Here is a 23,253-nt window from a genome sequence, read left to right on the forward strand (position 1 = left end):
ACCCAGAAAGATGTATATATTATGTTTTCTCTTCTATTTATCAAGAGGTTGCCCTTTAACCATTGGAAACCCTAACAAGACAACATTGTGGTTCAAAGGACTACCAGTAATTTGTACCACTAGCTGAAGTCACTGCTGTCAGATCAACCACTCAGAGAATTGAACATTGATAGGACGCTGGGAGGTGGGGAGACTTGCACATAAAAGCTTCTCTTTTTCAGAGAGGGCTTCAGTGCTGTTGGCACTGAAGTCTCAGAAACCGAAACGCATGAAAGACAGTGAGCAAACAACATAAGAGAGAGTGTAATAGCGTAATCAGGATCTCATTTACAGTCTGACTTCAAATGGAATCACGCCCAATTACAATAGATATTCAGTTTTCATAATCAGTTGTTTGCAATTCCAGAACACAAATACTGTGATTTGCATCTTGAGTGATTTGTATTTTGTGGAATCAACAATTTTGGGCCTGCAGGCACATTTGGAAATCTAAGGAACTGATGTGGGCACCATGAAATACCCATTACAGAAAAGAAAATTGGGCAATGCTCAGAACCCGTTTCCCCACCCTACCCCATAACAAATGAAAACCAGACCAAAATTTTTAGAAAACCAGGCAACTCCCTCACAGCAACAAAAAAAGGTCCCAAACCCCCTCATTTAAAAAAGTAATAAAAGTTTGGAAAAGCAGAAGCTTGTGGCACCTAAGGGAGCCACATTGTGGACCCCTTAAAATGTGCTACACTTTGATACAGAGATGTCATCTTGTACATTAATTACAGTGGTACATCGAGTTAAGAACTTAATTTGTTCTGGAGGTCCGTTCTTAACCTGAAACTGTTCTTAACCTGAGGTTCCACTTCAGCTAATGGGGCCTCCCGCTGCTGCTGCCGCGCTGCCACTGCACAATTTTTGTTCTCATCCTGAAGCAAAGTTCTTAACCCCAGGTACTATTTCTGGGTTAGTGGAGTCTGTAACCTGAAGCGTCTGTAACCTGGGGTACCACTGTACTTCACCTATCTAGAGTCCTCCTTTCAACTAGGTAAAGATATAATTAGCGAAATAAAAAACACAAACGAATACTTGGGGCAGAGTTTCTCTAGACCTCTTTCTGACTGTGTGTTTGCAACAGACCTAATGGTGCTTGAAAGCTGCTAAACTGTGGATCTGAATGGGGTCAACTGACTAGCTAGAGCAGCAGTGAGGAATCTGTGGCCCTCTAGATGCTTTTGGACTCCAACTGTCATCAGCCAAAACGGCCAATAGTCAGGACTGGGGGAGGGCCACTGGTCCCCTACTCATGAGCTAGAAGATCAGCTCACCACCCCTCCAATATTCTTTCGACTTTTAACATGTGGGCTTGTGATGGTGGTGAACTGTGAATTGACCCTGCATTCCCCATAAAAGCGTAACTCTAAAAGTTTGGCTAAGCAGATGGGGGTGGGGTGTTTCTCTACTGAGAGAATCCACAGTTCAAAAAAGTAGTACCTAAGCTGTACAGATGAGTATCACCATCACAGGTGATGCGGTTGGGAAAGATCTCTACCTGAGACTCTGGACAGCTGCTACCACATCTGGTCAACAGTACTGGGCTAAACAGACTGATGGTCTGATTCCTGACATCAGGAGATCTGGAGTGAAGTGCCGTGAACATCCAAGGATGACACCCAGCTCTTTTTTTCTATTCCAACAGAATCAGGAGAGGCAGCTGAGGTGTTAAGACCAATGCTTGGAGGCAATGATGTGGGCCAATAAACTGAGGCGTAATTCTGAAAAGATAGAGGTATTATGTGTTCCAAATCTGGGAGGTGGGAAGATGGCCTGCGCTAGTCAGGGTTGCACTTCCCTGAAAGGAGCAGGTTCACAGCTTGGGGTGCTCCCTAAGTTGTTTAAAACTGTTTTCAATATTGTTTTAATTGTTGTAACCAGCCCTGGGACTTTACGATGAAGGGCAAGGAATTAATAATAAACAAAAATATAACACAGTTCAATAGGTATTGAAATGTAGGTGGGTTCAGGCATGACCCAAAACCGAGATTCAGCTCAAAAAGGATTTATTGGAACATCAAGAATAAGAAGAACAAGAATGACAAACATGGACACTTGGCCCAGTATATGTACCTTAAGCCAGCCCAGGCAAAACACACACACCACCTGTGATAGGTCACTTTAATCCTGCAATTAGCAAATCACAACACTGGCCCTATCTCAGCAGGGATTGACAGCCTGCCAGCTACAAACAATGTCACTGGACTGTTTTAAAATCCTCTCTGTCTTTTGTTATGCAGATGAAGCTCCTGAGCTACAGGAGGCCTGAAGGCCTAGGCCTGCATTGCATACATACAGCCTACAAAGCCTTCATACATAACAGGTATATCATTACTATGTTTGTCCAAAGCTCAACAACTTATTCCTGTTTGTTTAGATACAATTTAGTAGATCTGTCACCAAATTTAGAAAATTGTAAACACTGAGCTGCACTAGTTGCAATTAATTAATCGATTAAATCTACAACACAAGCACACTTTCTTTGCTTGCAGCTGCAGGCATTATCTTAGAAAAGGTGTTCTATATGAGAGAAAGTGGAGAATAACCTGAAGGGGACAGGATAGCCTGAAAAGGCTACAAACCCTTTAAGATGGCAATTGTGCCCTGCAGTTTTTATAAATACTTGCATTAAAAGATTTTTTAAAAATAAAATGAGTCTGCTGCCCAATCAACCGAAGGCATGTTTCCAATTGATTAAAATGTTTGATCAGTTAACCTATCCAATTAAATCGAATAAAGGTTAAAGCCCTACAATGGCATGCATTTGTCAATTATTTCCATCACCATATATACCATGTAATAGGTTTGAAATATAAACTCCAATCACTTTCCAATATAGATTAACACTTACAGAGTACTGGATAAATTAGAAAATCTTAGTCTTCAATCCAAAAAAAGAGGGAACAGGTTTAACAACAGTGATCCTGAAGAAACAGAGACTATTTGGACTTTAATCAATCCTTTGTGCAATGTTTTAAGCTTGCAAGGATCCCAGGAGCAGCCCTGTTAGATTCAGTACAATCAGGTACTATACCTAGCTACAAGAGGCCAAGAACACAGTGAAGCAAGTTAGCCCCAAGGACTTGGCATTTTGGAAGGTGGCAGCCAAATGCACATACCACTCATTGAGATTTGTGCTACTGTGTACACTTTTGCAGAATACACATGCCTAATGGCACATCTTGCTCAGCCATATGGGCTCCTGCTTGCTGTACATGTAGCCATGATTCTACTGCCTAACTAAAAGATCAGGATAGCTGTGTTAGATGTAGGCAAGCGGATAGCACTCTGTCAGGTGTTCAGGCAGCATGTATGGATGCTAAGCCAAAAGTGCAGGAAATCAAATTATGGCTCGCAAACCAGGTATATTTTCTGCTGGCTGTACTGTATATACATCTCTCTCCCTTCCAAACAATTGTGTGGATCAGTTCAAAGTTGGACTCCAGATTTTAACATTGGTTTGCTTAGTAGATCAACTGACATTTTAGTTGATTACTTGGTATAGATCCATTTTAAGATACAGGGCAAATTTTAATCAATAGAAGCTACAATTATGGGAACACTTTATTTCTGGAAGTTAATTTTTGATCTGTTGAGTTACTGTTTACAGTCAGAGAATGAAAAATGATGTATTAGAGATGGCCTCTTTGAACTATAATTGGCAGTTTTTGTTTATTAAAGTGTACATTATCATAGTTTCTTTAATAATGCACAAATACAATTATATTGATCCTTCTATAGTATGTTAATTTAGTTGGACAATTAATCAATGAAAAAGTATTTAATTAGTTGACAGCTCTAGTTCTAAGGCAATCAACACCCAGCCCTTCCTGCTAGGAGCATACTTTTCCACTCAAGGCCAACCTGAGCACTTTGATGCCAATGCATTCCAGAAGGAGAAAAATGGATGCTTGAAAGCCTCTCTTGCAATCAGGGTTTGCAGAGCTATATTTGACAATGCAGAACTCTTTATGGCAAAAGTGGCTAAGGTTCTCCACGCAGGAGTTGGGTCAATGCCCTGCAGTGTAAAGGCAGCCCTCTCTGCCTTCCAAGTACGGCAACACATGACACTCTCTACAGTGTTTGAGCCATACAGCCTTTGTGACTGCAGCACTCCACACAAAATCTTGAAGCAGTAAGATTACTTTGAAGTTCCCAGTGACATTTCAGAAAAAGAACTATGCTTGAGAAGTCTTATGCAATAACTTGACTGTAGCAGCATGCAATACAGTGCCGTAGGTTTTAACTGTCACTGTCTCTTTTAAAGTCAGGTCACTTATTCCTATTATCTCCCCCCAAGACTAAAGCAGCGCCTAAAACTTCAAAGGTAGCATTGTTCCATCAAGGCTAGCTTCATATGCTTATAAAAGCCAGATTCCAATAACCATTTGGTTCAAAGCAGATACAAACACCTACAATTCCTTACCCAGTCGGTAAGAATGCATGTGAAGCATCTAAACTTGATCCAAGGCCACATTCATAGAGAATGTAAGAGCATCCTTCCCTAACCTGGTATCCTCCTATGGTTTTGGAATAAAACGCCCATCAGTCCCAGCCAGCAGAGCCATGTTGGAGAAGGCTGGCGTGAAGGATTCTGCATCCCCAAATGGGAAGGGGAATAATACATTACCCCTCTATTTTCAGTAATGTTAAAATCTGGACTATCTGTGAGCTAAGGTCTCTGTTCATTTCAGCTTAACACTGGGGACATTTTCAATGTACATATTGAAGTTTTCAGACGGGGAGTGCAGAAGAGACACTATCATTCTCTCCCTGATTAATGCACTCTCTCATTAATTTTACTTATACAAAAAACACAAAAAAGCAACCAAGCAAACAGAATCTACACTTGGAAATCAAGCTCTGCTCCATTTGGCTCACACCACCAATAATCCCATTAAGCCAAAGCTGCAAGTTTACACAGTACCCAGTTTTGCAGTTATATGCTTTCAAGAGCTGACTAAGGTATTTTTACAAGGGGTACCATTGGGGAGAGCAACATACACCCAACCCATCTCAGGACCACCTGCATTTCTGTTTACTGCAAGGTAGAAAAGTAATCAAAATCCTTATTCTTAAAAAGCATATAACTTTTTCCCCACAATTCCCTCCCCAAACTTCTACTGAAATCACTTCCCCTACATGTGCACATTTCAGATTTCTGCAGAGCAATCACTTCAAAAATCGTTCCCTCCACTGATTCACCATTTTGATTTTGATTTTGTTTTTTAAATAATATTTATTACTTTTAAAACTTAGAAGAAAAAAGACAAGAAAAAAAGAAGAGAGAAAAAAACAACAATACAATACAATATATAAATACAAAACGCAACCTTAACACATTAAACTAAACAAAACAAAACAACAACAATTTAAAAACATACATCATACCATTTCAATACTCTATCTTTCATTCCCTTGTTTCATCGACCTCCTCTCATCTCCCTTTTTGTATTCTACTTCTATTAATTGTTTCAGCAATTCCTTTCCATCTTTCTCTATTTTTTGTCATATAAATATCTTAACATATTTTTAACCTTATTTTCCATTAATGCTAAAGTACTTATTTATACTTAACTCCTTATAACATTTCTACTAAAGCCATAAAATTTCATTCCAACATTTTTCTAACACTCATTAATTTTACAGTATTTCTATATATAAACTTTAAACTTTTCCAATCTTCTTCCACCATCTCTTCTCCCTGGTCTCGGATCCTGCCAGTCCTTTCCGTCAATTCCATATAGTTCATCAACCTGGAGATCTTCTGTCCGAGGCTCTTAACTCTTTTCCAAGTCCCTTCTGCAGGTCTTTTTCATATTCTTTGATGCTGAAGAGCAGATCTCGGGGAGACTCCAACCTAACAATGCTTTTATTCCTTCTCGACAGGTCAGCCAACTTTCCATAATTAGAACTAAGGTCCATATAATATTTCAGGACATGTTTCAAAATTCCTCCAAATCCAAAGGCCCCCACAACTCCAATCACCTCCTGACCCAAATCCAGGTCCCAACGGTCAGTAAATCCCTGCATTAAAGGATCTATCCAACTTTCCTTCTCTAGTCCAAGCAGGGCTCCGATCCTCAAAATCTGACTTTTTCTATATTCAATCATAAAAGGCCTCAACTTATAGTCCTCAATTTGCCTCTGTAAGGCTGGGGCCCCCACTTGTATTACTTTAGGTTCAACAACAACTTTCTCCTTCGTCTTCTCCCCAATTTGTCCTGTCGAAGTAGATTCCTGTGTCGAATCCTGAATAATTTCTGTATTGATGTTCACTTTTTGTCCCAAGTTATCAATTTTAGTAGTCATAACATCCATCTTCTTGTGGAGCTGTTCCAGCGAATAGCTTATCTTACAAAATGCAGTCACTAAGGCTTCTTCTGTCAACATTCTTAAATGGTCCAAGGTCAATCTCTGATTCTCACAGTTTCTTATCTTGCAGCTGGAGATTCCCCAGCTCCACTCTTGTAACAGTTTCAAAAGCTCCCTCTAGAGGGAAACACTCTCCACTTGTATCAATCCTTTCAAGCACAGTTTAAGCATTAAAATTAGTTTCAATTTTCAGTTACTTTTGCTCCTTTTTAAACGCAGAAGAGGAAAATGGAAACAATATATTTCTCTTGTTTAACTAGCTGTCAACATACGTTCTGTTCACAGTCAATGAACTCTCCCAAGACGTCAATCTTACTGGCAGCCCGTTTCCAGGTTCAGAGCGGTGGTAATTTGATTTTCATCACTCTCTCCTGCAGGCTTACTAGGTCCAAAATTTCCCCCCTCTTCCCCTGCTTCCAAGGGGGGTTTAATGATTTTAACCGATGGAAATTTAATCCTTTACGAAAGGCTTTCCAAGACTTTAGCTTGCAGCGTCTTTGCTTCAATCTATTTACAAAAGAGGAAGGCGGACTTCCTGTTTGAAACCTTCCCGTTTCGGTGCCAAATTAAAATGTTTAAAGATCCAATTTTCCGTTCTACTCACGGGTAGTTGTTTAAAGTCCAATTGTCCACAGGAAAAAGTCAGCGCTCTCCGGCAACAGCAATGCGGCTTCGCTCCGTGAAAGAAGCAGTCAATTTGAAGCACCACGCCACTCACCCCACGTCGCTCCGGATCCCCGAAATCGGGTTTCCCCGCGAGTAGGGGAGGCGCAAAAGGTGCCAGCCGAATCCCAGGTCCACAGGCTTCTCCCACCTGTGGTTTTTAGTGGGTCTCCGCCTTCGCCGTGGCGGCCAGACCCTGATTTCCACGGAGCGGGTTCCTCTCGATCAGAGGAATTCTGCCATTGCCGGAGGCGCTAACCCGGAAGTCGACCCACCATTTTGATTTTGATTTGTTCATGGTTAGCAACCAGCAGCACAGTTCCACACATATGCACTCAGAAATATGTTCCACTAAGTTCAATGGGACTTACACATAGGTAAGAAAGAGTGTGTACATAGGAATACAGTTTAAATGTGAGATACACCTGGTACCATACAGTGGTACCTCTGGATGCGAATGGGATCCGTTCCGGAGCCCCGTTCACATCCTGAAGCGAACGCAACCCGCGCCTGTGCTTCTGCGTGTGCGCGGGTCGCGATTCGCCGCTTCCGCACATGCACGTGACGTCATTTTGAATGTCTGCGCATGTGCGAGCGGCAAAACCCGGAAGTAACGCACTCTGTTGCTTCCGGGTCACCACGGAGCGCAACCTGAAAACGCTCAACCTGAAGCTACTTCAACCCAAGGCATGACTGTATTACTTGTGTCAGGGGCTTGCAGCTAAAGCTCAAAGAACCTACGGTAATTTGAATAGGGTTAAGAAAACTGTAGCAAGAACAAAAAAAACTAGCAACCAGATCCAAAAACACATTTGCAGGCATTAAGGGGCTTTTTAATCTGATTTTTAAAAATCTAGTTTTATCTGCAGTGTTATACTTATGCCAGCACAGCTCAGCACTCCATACGTACACATAGAACAGGATAGATTATGTTCAGGCTGAATGTTTACAATGGGGGGAACCAGCAAGGACATAAAATAATATCATCATAAGGACATAAAATAATATCATCATTGTTCCGCTTCCTGTTGAGTCTGTCAGCTGTTGAGTCCTGAGCACCCCCACAACACAGAGGTCATATTTGGAGCTTTTGTTTTTGCAATTTTTTGCGTTTTTGTTTGTGTGGCTTTTTCGTCTTTTTGACTGACTTGTTCTTCATTTTATGGGACTGACTTGTAACTGTGGCTTGTGACTTCGTTTTTGTGACTGTGTGGAACCCAGTTCAGCTACTGATTGATTGATTGATTGATTGTGTGACTGCAGATATGGATAAAAGCCCCCATCCAAACAATGACTATCATCAGTGCACGTAAGAAGAATTAAAAAAAAAAAAAATCATCTACAATACTGTCTTATTTATGTTATAGTACATTGATTATTGCTTTCATTTTATGGATCAATGGACTCGTTAGATAGTAAAATTCATGTTAAATTGCTGTTTTAGGGGTTGTTTTTAAAAGTCTGGAACGGATTAATCCATTTTGCATTACTCTCTATGGGAAAGCGCACCTTGGTTTTAGAATACTTTGATTTTGGAACAGATTTCCGGAACAGATTAAGTTTGGGAACCAAGGTAACACTGTACTAGCTTGGAATACTCCATACAACCCTGTATTTATTTGTTTGTTTCTTTGTTTCTTTGTTTGTTTGTTTATTAAATTTGTATACTGCCCCTATACCCGTAGATCTCAGGGCAGTTCACAACATAAAGTCACAATATGAAAAACAGAAAATACATAATAAAAACAAAAACAAATGCTACGCAATACTCCTCCCTTCCACAACACATTTTAAAAGGGCATCAGATGTCAATCAGCCAAAGGCCTGGTTAAAGAGGAAGCAGGTTGCTCAATATTACCACACACACACATAGCATAATCCAGATACAATAGGGGTTTGAAATAGCATCTTGCCTAATGCCACTGGGCAAGTTTATAACATAATTAGCAGGGAATGAATTGCATTTCCCCCGTATCTAAATACTGATACAGTATTTGCCATTTTCTCCAATATTCACTCAATCCACAACAAAGACAGTACCTTGAAAGACAAGGAATCCAGCACAACCGATGAATATCAGTTGCACATTTACAATAATTATGCATTTATTGTGCTATATAAGCCAAGTTTGTCTGGAAAGACACGCCAGAGTGCCAGTGGAACTTAATTGCATGTGGACTTAAGAGAGAGGTGGTAGAAAGGAAGAGGGGTGAGCAGTCACAAGAACTCAGCAAATTTAGGCTGGAGAAAGAAGGGATGACAAAAAGATGAAGGGGTGTGAGAGGAAGGGCAAAGCAATAGAACAGCAGTTTAAGATAAAAATAGGTGCTTTAAACACCTTGAAAACCAGTTGGTCTCCACAGCAACTGCAGGTAACCAGAATTAATGGGCTTAAATTACAGGAAGATAGATGTAGGTTAAATATAATAAAGAAACAAAATAATTGGTGGGCAATTGCACAAATTGGATGCAGACTGATTTATCCATCTCATTAGAGGTTTCTAAACACAGGTTGGGTAAACCTCTATTATATGTCAAAATCCTTTAGGTGCTACTGACCTTCAAAAAGAAACCTTCTAGTCTGACACAGGGCTTTTCAGACTGCAATACTATGTACACTTATAAGTGTCATTGAACTTAGTGTGACTGAGTAAACAATAAAGTACTGTGCAGTTATAAATAGAGCCTCAGGGCCAAACTAGACAAGATAAAAGAGATCCATCTTTGGTTCACCTATCTGTATTTTAGCCAAAAGCAGCCATGGGGGGAGCCCCATCTCAGCTGGGACCATGTATTTGAGAATAGCAGCTGTTGCCCCCCCCCTCCCCACCAGTCCAATTTACCTGTGAAAATTTTTTCCTCACTCCCACTCAGCTACTATTTTACTAATGAAAATTATCCACTCATTGGTCCTCCTACAGCTTCTCTCTTATTCTGTTGTTTGGGTGAAAAAGTTGGTCAGTGATATTAGAGGGAGCCAACTGTGCAGTGCTTTTTCCCAATATCAGTGTAGCCAAATAATAAGAGGATATTATTGAGGTTGAGGGAGTTGGGTATGTTTACCCTGGAAAAGAGGACACTTGAGAGGAGATACGATAGCCATCTTCAAATATCTAAAGGGCTGTCACATGGAAGATGGAAGAAGCTTGTTTTCTCCTGCTCTGGAGGATAGGACCCAAACCAATATCTTCAAGTTACAGGAAAGGAGATTCTGAGTAAACACTGGGAAGTGTTTCTGATGGTAACAGCCGTTTGACAGTGGAACAGACTCCCTCGGGAGCTTGTGGACTCTCCTCCTTCAATGGAGGTTTCTAAGCAGAGGTTGGGTGGCCATCTGTCATGGATGCTTTAACAGAGATTTCTGAAATGCAGGGAGTTGGACTAGATTACTCTTGGGGTCCCTTCCAACTCTACAATTCTATGATTAGCATTTCCCCAAATGGGCAAGCTGGCTCTTCCAAATCTGTTGTTACAGATGTGTTAGGGGCATGGCTAGTAGTCCACTGGTTCAAATAGCCACTCATTCCCCAGGAAGTAAGCCATTGTCTCTCAATTTCAGCCTCTCCATTTCAGCAATAGAGGGAAATAACAACACTGGCTTACTTTACAGCTTGGATGTGGCCCCTTTTTCAATATTAGGGCCACAGTCCTTTCTGGCTGGCCTTTTGGGGCCATGTACCAGAGATGGGTGGTGCCTGAGTTAGAGGTTGACAGAACAGTTTTACCTTTGTATAGTAAGCTAATTTCTTCACACTCACTTCTCTCTCTAACCTCCATCCATACAAGCAAAAAGCATAATTAGTTCATTACACCTTCTAGCCGGGCAAAAACACACAAGGAGGTTGCAAAGAGTAGGGTAGTTCAGAAGAGTCCTGGGGACTGGGAGGAGTCCCAGGGGCCCAATAGAGAAACCTGGAGGGCTGCATTTGGCCCCTGGGCCTGAGGTCCTCCAATCCTCCTTTCCACAGTTGTTGCAAGGATTCCCTTGTCAAAGGATGTGACCTATATGGCATGGCTCCAATTGCAAAGCAGGTACTGCAGTGCCAGGATTGTCAATCTTTTATTCTTTGCAACTATCAATCTGAAGTCACCTTTTCAAAATGGCACCTTTTATCCCAACAGGACAAAGCCAAACCATGCCTTGTTACTATAAATTCATCAGTCATCACACAGAACTGTCCATTTTCAGGCAGATCTCTTAGAAGCAGGATTTTAAAGACTGCATTAAAGCCATTCCTGCAGCTGCCAGAAGTCTTACTTGCTGAGATGCTAAGACAGACTTGCAGTGCCTGGTTCCCAAAGAAAGCCCTGTGAGTAACATAGCTTTTCACTTCCATAGCCCAGAGTAGATGGGCATCAATTATTTTGAGTGCTTCTGGTGGTTTCTTCTTACTACAGCCAGCCAGCCAAAAGCCACTAAATAAATCACACTACTACTAGAACCCATTACATTTCCAAAAGGGAACATTCAGGTGGATTTGTAAGAAGAAATAATATAAAAATTAAATAGTGCAGCACAAGGGACTCGTTGTGCATTTTGCAAGCTGTTAAGACAAACAGATTCTGCAACGAAAAGGGGTGCTCCCCCCCCCAGACTAAAGAAATTAAAAAGAAAAGAGATATACTGTACGGCATTTTAAAAAATCTACACAGGCCAGAACCTGCAGTGAACTTGGCAAAATGTAGGATTTATTTAACAATGCATTTGGGTAAAAAAAGAGAAAGAAATCAGCATAAAGTTCAAATCCTAATTTAATACATCAGTTCTAGAGACCTTACATTAAAAATAGGAACAGGTTGAGGAAGAAGGGAATCAGCGCACATGTAGCAGGCCTTCATACTGTTGGCCATAATAGAGTAGCTTCATTAAGTATTATTATCTCTCAATCTTTCAGAGAAATCTACACTTTTCCTTCCTCCTCGGCTACTTTGCAAGTTTTATGCTGGTGTTGGTGAAAGGACTGCAGCACTCTGAATGTCTAGTTCACTACCCCCTCCTCAAAAGCAGCAATGACATACAGAACCTTCTGAGCTAAGACAAAAAATGACTTTGAAGACCCAATTGATAAAACTAAAGGACTGGCTAAGTCTAGCTCACCAAGCCATTTGAACTGACAAAAACCTCCTGGAACCCAGCAGGTCAAAGGCTACAAATACAGAGAAAGACGCAGACTTCTAGCTGTCATTCAAAATAAAACTTGATCCACCTTAAACACATTTAACCTGGGAGTAAGTCCCATTGAATTTAATAGAACTCACTACTGAGCAGACATACCTAAGATGGTGATGAAGAAGATTTCATAGAAATCATAGAATTGTAGAGTTGGACGTGACCATGAGGGTAATCTAGTCCAACTCCCTGCAATGCAGGAATCTTTTGCCAATGTGTGGCTCAAACCCACAACCTTGAGACTGAGTCTCATGCTCGACCAACTGAGATAGTGAGAAGGACAATTTGAGTCTGTGAACTTCATTGGAAACGTTTAGGGCCATGTCACTAACTGAGAAGCTGGTGACTTCAATATCAGAGTCTTCATAAGATATTTTGCACATACAAAACAACTTGCTCCACTCTTAAGGTACCCGAGAGCCAGTTCAGTATTTTCCTTATTACATTATATCAGTGTGGCGGAAAGAGAAATGTGACAATTACACACTAGTTTGCTTTCACTGGGAATCCACTGCAGCTTCCCACTTAAATTACACACATGATTTTTTACACATGTTCAGCTTTATAGGGGAAATTACATTTATCAAGTGGCCCTCATAGCCATATGTACACATCCCATTTATTGACACACAGTCCCTTTGGCTGACATACCTTCTATCACCTGAACAAGTTGGTCAGGCTTCCAGATCCCTTGTATTTCAATGGGGCACAAGACTGTGACTTATTCCGCAGGGTGACAGATGCACAGAACACCATTAGGGACATCACTGATTTTGGAAGACCACTTCACAACAGACACCCCACACTGCTTATATTTGACATTTGGGTCATCTGATCCCTCTGCCCATTGCTATGCACACTCCACTTCCCACCATATATTCCCCAGCCCTTAATCGGCCTCTTCCACAGCCCACTGCTCCCATATATCCAGTAGTCAGGAACCTCCATTGAAATGGCAGCTCAGCACCCTGCTCCACTCCAGAATAGCCTTCTCAGTCTAGTATTCCTACCCACTATTCCATAGTTGTTCCTTTAAATCCCACCCTAAGACACAAAATCATTGCCCCAGAGATTGCATAATGTTGTTCTTGCCCCCCCCCCCTCCACCATCTCCACACACACACAGAGTTGCGCTCTCAGGGCAGGACTTTGAGGCAGCTGTTTGGTGCCCCACTCAGCAGATGAGGGCCAGAAATGCAGCAGGGTTGACTTGCCACAAGGATTTCAGTCACATCTTAAGGTGAGAAGGAGTGTAAGTCCATTAAGTCCCAGAGTCTAGAAGAGAATGGCTGCAGACCCCCCCCCCCAGACTTCTTCAGCCTACCCTGAACCATTTCCAGTGTCTGTCCAGACCCAGATGAGCCCCTGGGTAGGCGCTAAATCATCCCACATCCTGCCCCACGGATTGCTCCACCACGATGGGCCACTTACCTTACCCTCTAGCCCAGCCTCCGTATTCTACAACGCCCCCCCCCCCGCTCCCGATTTCCTTACCAGACGCTTCCACAACTAAACAATCCCGCCTCCCTAAAGCCCCAGCCGATGTTGCAAGCCCGCAGCACGGAGCCCACCTCTCGCAGATTGCCCTCCAGGCACACCTCGCAGCTTCCATCTCCAGCAGCAGCAGCTCCCACCGCCCCAGGCTGGCCCAGATCCTCTCGTCCGCTCCCCACACCTGAGCCTGCTCCCCTCCACGTCCCTATCCTCTCCCCCCATGCCCTGACCTCCAGAATGCCCCAGCCCCTTTTCTCTCACGATGCCCCAATTGCCCGCCATATCCTGACTCCTCAGAACGCCCCCACGTACCCCAAAACCTGGTCCAGCGCAGAGCCCCCCCCACTACACATTATATTCCGCCTCGCCGTAAGCCCAAGCTCTCTCTCACACACACATACACACACACCCCTCCTGCGCTTGCAGGCAGCAACGCGCCTACAGACGACCGTAGCCCTCCAAGCCTCCCGCAGCCGCATATTCCGAGGAGCCCTCTTTGTCCACCGCCTCCTACCCCAAAATGCCCCCCAATTAGACGCCCATTCTCACGCGCACTCTGTCACACACGTATATATACACCACACGGCCTCGTCTCCCCCTCCACGCGCAGCCGCCCCCCTCTCTCACCGGCCGCTGCCCGCGGGTCCCACACGGCTCGCTCGCTGGCGCGCCCGCCAGACACCCCCGGCCCGGATTCGCCTTCCCGCTCGCGGTCCGAGCCGGTGCCGAATGAGCGGCCGCCGCCACCGAGGCGAGAAGCCGCAGCTGGGAAGCGAGCGAGGAAACCCGCGCGAGGCTCTCTGCGCCGCCATCTAGCGGGCTCCTTCAGCAAGGGCCAGCGCGGCTTACCCTGAAACCCTCAGCCAGCCAGAGCAGGGGAAAGGAGGGGGCTTGCGGGGTTGGGGGCAGGGGCTGGGTTCAAAAATAATTGGAATTTTAAAAAGGAACACCGGAACCGGTCTTGAGGGCCAAGATTCGGCCCGGAAAGGTGTGAAGTAATTGAGAACAAAAATAAGAAGGCAGCCCTCTGGGCACGTGCAGAGTGCACATAATCAATAACCTGCAACAAAAAAAAACCCCGCCTCCTGTCCAGGTCGGGGAGCGGGCAGTAATGCCAACCCTGGGTATCCAGGATCCCACGGGAAAAGGATTTGTGACCCCATAACAGGTACTAGAGAGGCTTCAGGAGAAGCTTCCAAGAGGCATGTCTTGTGTGAACAATTACCAGTATATTATCTAATCCAGCCAATGATTCAGAGTTGCAGATCTAAAACCACTTAAAGCAGATTAGTTCCTCCACTTAGCATATTTTAACGCATTTTGTGTTAAGATGATGAAGCGATGATAGAAGGGCAATTTCCATCCACCCACGTCTTTGCAGAGCATCTTTGCATGCGAGAGGAATTTGTCGACTTTGCCCCTGGAGGCTAGAGGATATGCCTAGATATAGACTCCATATGACCCCACTGAGGAGTCTCTCCTCCAGGTTGTAAATCTGAACAGAAACATGTCCTTCCATTCTCTCCCTCAACTACTTAACCCTCAAACAGGATGATCCTATGGGTCCGCTTAGGACCTGTTCACACCTCGGTAAATTATGGGTTGCCTACCCCTTGTGTGCCAATTAATTCCCCTGTGTCCCCACAGTTCTTCACTGTATACAACTTCTACCTCACACTTTCCCCCTCCGTAAACCCAAAATTACCTAGTGCTCAGAAAATCCAAAAATAAATGTGCACCTCTTATAAAACCACATTTTGAACCATTCCAGGAGAGCTTTCTCTGATTTTTTATATGTGGGCAGTTCTGATCCATCTCTTCCCACTTCAAAAAATGTTAATAAAAGCAGCTTTATTATTATAAATGTTTATTTTTACTATTATTAACAATTACTGTATGTTACACCCACCCAAAAATCAATGTGGTATGATCCAGAATGAGTGATAGAAGCAGGTGAGCACCAACATCAAAACTTAATCACACTGCTCTTGGGGGATTTGGAAAAGGTGCCAAACAATTTGTATTGGTTTTAATAGAATGAGCTCGAAAAAGCAATGGAACAATCAGCTAGGGGGCTTAAATGATCTAACTCCGAGACTGTGCCGAACAATTTGAGAGCTAGGAAGTAAGGATATAAGATGGTAGAGAAAATTAAGAAATGCCATTTTCAGAAACAATTTTGTGAAGAAGTCAAGCACCCAGCTAGATGAAATGATGCTTAAGCATCTTGGAAGCTAGTTGATCACAATTGTGATAACAAGAATTGACTCGTGGCAAACACTTCTAATTTGGCCTGAGAAAATGGTTTCTAAGCTTTAAACTCTTCAGCTAGTGCCACTGATAACCAGGACATTATAAAGGATTCAAGTTGTAATCCAAATCCCAATTACCTGAGGGTAAGACCTATTGAATTCAATACAACTTCCTTCTGAGCTGACATGATTAGGACCGCACTACCTGTAATAGACAAAGAGGTGTTTAAACCCTTAATTTTTATTTACCGTATTTTTCTGTGTCTAAGACGCCCCATGTATAAGACACCCCCTATTTTGGGGGACTCCAAATTAAGAAAACACCCCTCAGCACTACCCATGTATAAGACGAGCCCCAATTTTAAACCTAATTTTCTGGTTTAAAAACCTAGTCTTATACACAGAAAAGTATGGTATTTATTTTATTAAATTTATATACTGACCTATACCCGGAGGTCTCAGGGCAGTTCACAAAATAAAATAATTTCCCTTGCCTGGGGAAGATGGCATTCCCATAAAACTCTGAACTACACAAAAATATTTTTTTAAAATTGTATATTCGTGATGTACTGTTCTATTTTATTTTTTATTTGTAAGAGATGTACTGTGGTTTTTTTGTTCTGTTTCCTTCCTTTCCCCCCCCATAGTTTTCCTTGTGTGTCTATGTTGATTTTAAACCAATAAAGATTGAATTACAATAATGATAATAATAACAACTTCTGAACTACACAGAAACATAGGAAGCTGCCATACTTGCTCAGGTATCTCTTTCAGCTTCTGCCGTCTGGAAGAAGATATAGGTTTATAAAAACCTGGACTAGCCACCTGAGAAACAGTTTCTACATCTACGCAAATGCAATTCTGGTTCTAAACGCAGCATAAGGAGTCTCTATAGTATATTGTATTTTAAAATGGGTTTTCAGAGTTTTTAGGGGTTTTTGAATGTCTTATGTAGATTTTCAATTTCATTGTTCTGTATGGGACAATGACAATAAAGATATCTTATCATATCAAGCCATTGGTGCATCCAGCACAGCACTGTTGACACTGGCACCATCTCAAAGGTTTCAGGCAGAAGTCTTTCCCAGCCCTGCCTGGAGTAGCTTGGGATTGAGCCTTGGACCCTCCGCATGAAGAACATATTGTGCATCGGGGTGGGGGGAGTTTGCAAGGGGTGGGATCCAATGCTCTATCAATTTAGTGTTTTTATTTTATTTGCATTTAGTAACAGCTAAAAATACTGAAACTTCAAAGCTTGACTAATATTGTATTTGCAGTTTGCAGCCATTCGTTGGTACTAATGAACCTGCGATGCAGAAAATGTCTTGTGAAAAATGTACCATTTTGGAAAAAATTTCTGCCCCCCATCACCCCAAAGCATGTTCTCTACCACTGAGCTGCAACAATGTTCTCTCTGAATAGTAACTGTTTGTTTCTATATACTTACAAGATATATTCCTTAGGGATGACATGAATTCAACTTTCATTTGCCCAGGCAATTTTGACAAGACACTATCTGACAGCTTTGGGAAATTATTGCAGGAAAGATCAGTTATCTATACATTATAGTAAGACCAAGGTTATTTGTTGTCTTTGGTACATCAAGGAATTACTTGTGGAAGACTGATTACTGGACCATTGAACAAGTTAGATGTTTTTTACTTGGAGATTCATTTTTCAGGATTTAACTAGATCATATCTGTACTATTAAACTCAGTGCCATTAATAATAATACTTAACACTGGTATATTGCATTCAAGCGTTCAAAACACTGTGCATGCATTATCTCGTTGCAATTCTTTCAACCTTTATATCCCCCATATTGAAGAGGATACTGGTTGTGGAGAGAAAAACAAGTTGATAAAGAGAGAGTGATATGCCTAAGGCACAGGTGGAAAGTCTGTGGTCTTCCAGATGTTGCTGGACTACAGCTCTATCATCCCTTAACATTGGACAGGCTAGCTGGAGCTGATGAGAGTTGGAGTCCATCAACATCTGGAGAGAACCATGTTGATTACCCTGACTAAGGGCACCTAGTGAGTTAACAGTAGAGACAAGACTCAAACAAAGACTCACTGATTCATAGCTCACTGTCTTAGTTATATATGATAACTTAATGGGATTCTCAAACTTTGGAAACATAATGTGGGCAACCCAATCCTACTCATCCTTTAAAAACCAAATAGTAGAGTTCACCACAGTTCTTCTAACCTGGAAATTCCTCAGAATAGTATGCTGCAATTTTGGGATTTCCCAGAAGTACCTCTTCTGGTGGCATCAGTGGCGTAGCGTGGGTTGTCAGCACCCGGGGCAAGGCAAGTAATTTGCGCCCCCTAACCCGTGGATTTGCGCCCCCTAACCCGTGGATTTGCGCCCCCTAACCCATGGATTTGCCCTAACCCCAGATGTTGCGCCCGGTGCGGCCCGCCCCCCCTGCACCCCCCACGCTACGCCACTGGGTGGCATGTTGAGACAGGGCTATATCTATGCAACATTAATGATTGGCCCAGAATTTACTTCCAGGAACAACTTATGAGAGAGTCACAGAAGACGGAATCTTCATTTCAGAAGACAGAATTTCTCTAATAAAAACATGTGGATTTTCCATTGCATATTTTCCTGGCATTACACCAGCAGAATGCCTTGCATGAGGATGCTGTGATGAAGTGCAGGGTTAATCAAAATCCTTGTAGCTGTGGAAGTGAAGAAAGGTGTTGTTAAGGCTGGGACTACTCCCATTAATTTCAATGGAACGTGAAAACTTTCATCATCTTGATTGTAAACAGAAGGTTATCCCATTGAAAGAGACAGGAGTGGGTGTAGCATTTTTCACATTTCCCTTCCATTCTTGAAATTTTGCACTGCTGGTGTTCTGCCAGTGATAGTCTCACCCCAAATACAAGGTTACCACTACTGCACCAATAGTTTTTTCCACTATTTCCTCCCCCACAACCAATGCCATGTTGTGCTCCAAGTGTGTGAGAGAGAGTGTTTAACATTGGTCCTATCCTGCCCAGGTGGCATAACTCAAGATAGATTCCCTCTCAAAATTAACTTTCCAACTAACTTTTATAGGAACCAAATTTAAAACAATTTTTTTTACATGGGGCACCACTCAGTTGTGAAAGGAAAGACTGATGTCATAACTAATCTGAGCAACTCTCAGTCCAGTCAAGAACCAGTGTGGTATAGTGGTTAAGACCGGTAGTCTTGTAATCTGGTGAACTGGGTTCGTGTCTCCACTCCTCCACATGTAGCTGCTGGGTGACCTTGGGCTAGTCACACTTCTCTGAAGTCTCTCAGCCTCACTCACCTCACAGAGTGTTTGTTGTGGAGGAGGAAGGGAAAAGAAATTGTTAGCCGCTTTGAGACTCCTTACGGTAGTGATAAAGTGGGATATCAAATCCAAACTCTTCTTCTTCTTCCATTTCAACCTCATGTTTGTTGAAGTCTAAACTGATTTGAGTCCTTAACAGTTAAGGGCTGGCTTAACTCATAAGAACATTAAGGAAAGCCCTGCTGGATCAGTCAGGCATGCTGTTCTCACAGTGGCCAACCAGATATCTGTAAAGAAGTCCACAAACAGGACCTGAGCACTCTCCCTACTTGTGATTCCCAGCAACTACGGTAATATTCAGAGGCTTACTGAACAGTGGCAGTGGAACAAAGTCATTGTGCCTAGTAGCCATTGATAGCCTTATCTTATTATCTGTTATTAGCCTTACAGCAGCTAGCACCCGTGCACCATACAAAGGAAGGAAAAGAGAACCCATCACCCAGAGGGGGGATACTGGTGTGACTACTTCAACCTGATATGCTGGATTTGCTTCAGGATGTATTAGATTCTAAGACAATAGCGTCAGTGAACACAGCACATGTAAGACAAGGCTGCCCATTCAGAGTTGCTATTCCAAACCAAGCCTCTAAAAAAATCATTGTCACCCAAGACTTGTAAACAAGACCTTAATGACAAAGAAAGGCCAGTATAACTAGATTCAAAGGCAATTAGATAAATGCAAGGCGGGTAAACACAACAGCTCAGCTAGTCAAAGGCTGTTTGTCAAGATTGTCAAAGGAATATGCACCACGTGCTCTTCTTAACCTTTGACTGACAGTAACAAAATCAAGTCCACTGGACTTGTAAGACCAAAATCACAGCGCAGTCAGGCCCCCTGTCACAGTCTCATATCACTTCCCAATCTGCTGCACAATGCTTCCTTGGGTTACTAGTTTCCGATTCTCCAATTCCTTGTTTGCACAGAAGATCCAAACACAGCTTAATCAGAAAACTTTTAAAAGCGCTAACATTTACAGGTATGTGTCCATGAACCCCAGAAAAAGCTTGAGTATATCCCATGTCATATATCTCTATGACTGGAGGATTACCTCCTTCAAAATCCACAGTCATTTTATCCAAAATGTGTGATAATCTCAGATGGCAATAGCAAATGCAGAATTGGGGGTTCACACCCCACAATGCCCTTTGGGCCTCCACAAATCAAACATTCACATATGCAGAACAATGCCCACTATATGACATGGCATTGAATTGTGTCTGGGCTAATTGTAGCTGCACCATTGTGGCTGCAAGGCACTTCAGCATCCTCTCTGCTGCAAGCTGATATCATGTCCTGGTCCTTCTGATGATTCACAACGTAATATGTGAAAGAGAGTGGGCAAAAGAACAATCAGTGGCCCAGTTTACCCATCACATTAACCATAGCTAAAAATCCATAGTTTATTATTTAATGTGAACATACAGTTTCCGGGGGGGGGGGGGGAATCTTCTTTGCTGACTGCTGCTGCTGCTGCTGCTGCCGCCAGACAACCTATATATTAAGCATTCATTTAGATTTGCTTATGCAGAGGTTAGATTATATCTGGCCTTTATTGTACATTCATTCTGATTTGTTTTGTATGACAATAAGCATTAATCCTGATTTGCTTGTTTGGTATTTATATGCCTTCCTAAGCCACAAAAGGTTTGTTGTTGCTGTCTTTAAGTGGATTTGTTGGGCTTGGGTGACAAAGCACTTTAATCCACTTTAATTACACAAACCTAAAGTTGTGATATGTACTTGAATCCTTCCCACAGCATGCTGACATTCTGGAAGTGACCTTATCCTGGCTTGTTGTGACATCTGAACCCAAGCTCATGGTTAGTTTTTCTCCAAAACAAACCATGTGCAGTAACCAAGGTTTGGTCTTGTAAAAATATGAAAGAGCCACTAGTTATAGTTATAGCTATATGAAAGAGCCACTAGTTATAGCTTGAGTAGATTGTGGGCTGAGGGAAACAAACTAGGTCTCTGAGTTTAGATATAGTGACAAGTCAGACTCTGGCTTTACTTCCCTGCAGGAGTAGAAATTGCACCCACATGCTGCACGTTCACATTAAATCAGTGCTTGTTTTCAACTATGGTTCAATGAGTCACGCAAACTGGGCCACTATTTCACATGAAGGAATCCAGACAGATTGTGCCACATGACAAATAAAATTTAATAGAAAACAAAGAAACTTGTTCAGACACTCCTAAACATTCCCATACACGTCAGAAGTAAGACCAGTGAGTTCATTGTGACTTGCTCTCAAGTAAGTGCAAATAAGATTGCAGCTTCAATTGTATTAAACCATTTAAAACAGTTAGCCAGCTCCTCTTTTTACACTCCAGGGCAACATTTTGAATGTAAACTCTTCTTTGGGAGAAGGGGATTATGTTGCTGTTTAAAAGTGTTCAGTGTACAAATAGAGTGTCTCTGAGTATGTCTTCCTATACACATATAAATGTAAGGCTGCCATCAGGCTGCTGTTCACATGGCCATCAGTATGTGACCATGCCAACTCCACTGTGTCAACAGGATGGCAGCCCAGGCAAGTTACGGTAATTAACCGAGGAGGGGAGGCGTTTCAGAGAGTGGTTTGGCAAACCTCTCTGAAGTGCCTCCCTGCTCCAATACGTGCAGCTGCAGTGAGGTTTAATGGAGGGAGGGAGCCACTTCAGAACACTGAAGAACCTCCCCTCCTTGATCTGTGAAGGGAAAGGTGAGCAGGTGGATGAAGGTGTAATGAGGTGGATGAGGTGTAAAGGTGGGCTTGCCCAAGAGGAAGATTGGTGCAGTTGGCTAGTGGAGTGAGCCTTTTGTGTGTGTCTCTCTGCTCCCTGCTCCTGTCACTGCTTTGCCCCCAATCTGCTTCTTGGATTCCTTTACAAACATACATCAAACACACATCTTCTCCAAACTCTGACAACTCTTGTATTTCAAACATTCCAGAGATCTTTCTGTCTCAGTAAGTAAACCATCTTCTAACAATTAGCTCCTGTAAAAAGACTTTCAGCCACCCTGGACCATTAACATTCTTTTGTCAGATTTCAGCTGTGATCAGGCGCCACCGAAAGAGGAAAAACTCAAACTGATGGTTCCATCCACAGTAATCAGGCAGCCCTATCACAAGAACAACACAGCATATTATGATTCTTGCTAGAAAAGGTAAGCAGAATTTGATCGGCTCTTGTTAATCTCTTAACTATGGGCAGCATTAAGACTGGTGCATCCACAGCTCTGAACACAGCTATTTCCAAGACTGAAAGGAAATGGGAGATGGCAAAAGGAATGGCACAAAAGGGGGGAGGTGTGCATGTGCCTATGAGCCTGTGAGCCCTCATGGTCAAAGAGGGGAAGCAAATACAGCTGTACCTTGGAACTTGAATATAATCCATTCCAGAAGACTGTTCGACTTCTGAAACGTTCGAGTTCCCAGACGCAGCTTCCAATTGGCCAACAGCTAGGTTTTTGCACAGTGGAAGTCGCGTCGGACGTTCGTGTTCCGAGGAACGTTCAAAAACCACAGCGCCTACTTCCAGGTTTTCGGTGTTCAGGAGCCGAAACCTTCGAGAATGGAGCCATTCGAGTTCCAAGGTACCACTGTATTAAGATCCTAGCAGGAAGGTCACACACTTTCTTTGGAGCAACAGATGGCAAGGCCTCAGTTGGGCCTAAAAGACGGTATGCAGAGCTGTAAAAAAGACAGTAACAGTTTATCCTAGGTCCATGTGTGCACATTTGATTATCTTAAAGTGACCGTCCTAAAAGACCCATGTTGTTCAACATCTTTATAAGTGACGTGGATGAAGGAATTGAAGTCTACACTCCTGTCTCCCAGACCTATCTGGAGATGCTACAGACTGAACCTGAGATCTTTTGAATGCAAAGCACATGCTGAGCCACGACTCTTCCCCCAAAGACTGTCTC

The 23,253-nt window shown here is 42.7% G+C and overlaps 1 protein-coding gene and 1 long non-coding RNA gene across 6 annotated transcripts in view; one reads left to right on the forward strand and one right to left on the reverse strand.

Annotated features, from left to right (window-relative positions):
• Window positions 1–14,574, reverse strand: part of SEMA4G (semaphorin 4G) — a 108,098-nt gene extending 93,524 nt beyond the window's left edge. The window contains exon 1 of one of the 5 annotated variants that reach the window (XM_083615315.1): window positions 14,378–14,574. The gene's annotated coding sequence lies outside the window, so the exon portion shown is untranslated. Of the gene's footprint in view, window positions 1–1,546; window positions 1,571–12,907; window positions 14,112–14,377 lie in introns of those variants that run through there. The other 4 variants (XM_083615312.1, XM_083615311.1, XM_083615314.1 and 1 more) reach the window with 4 other exon arrangements.
• LOC310763375 lies at window positions 1,666–20,021 on the forward strand. The gene is made up of 3 exons (XR_014548600.1): window positions 1,666–1,783; window positions 2,289–2,371; window positions 19,722–20,021. It is a non-coding gene; the product is annotated as an uncharacterized lncRNA (long non-coding RNA).
• The last annotated feature ends 3,232 nt before the right edge of the window (window positions 20,022–23,253 follow it).

Source organism: Podarcis filfolensis (genome assembly GCF_964270895.1).
Source record: "Podarcis filfolensis genome assembly, chromosome: 5".
NCBI classification, from domain to species: Eukaryota; Metazoa; Chordata; class Lepidosauria; order Squamata; family Lacertidae; genus Podarcis; species Podarcis filfolensis.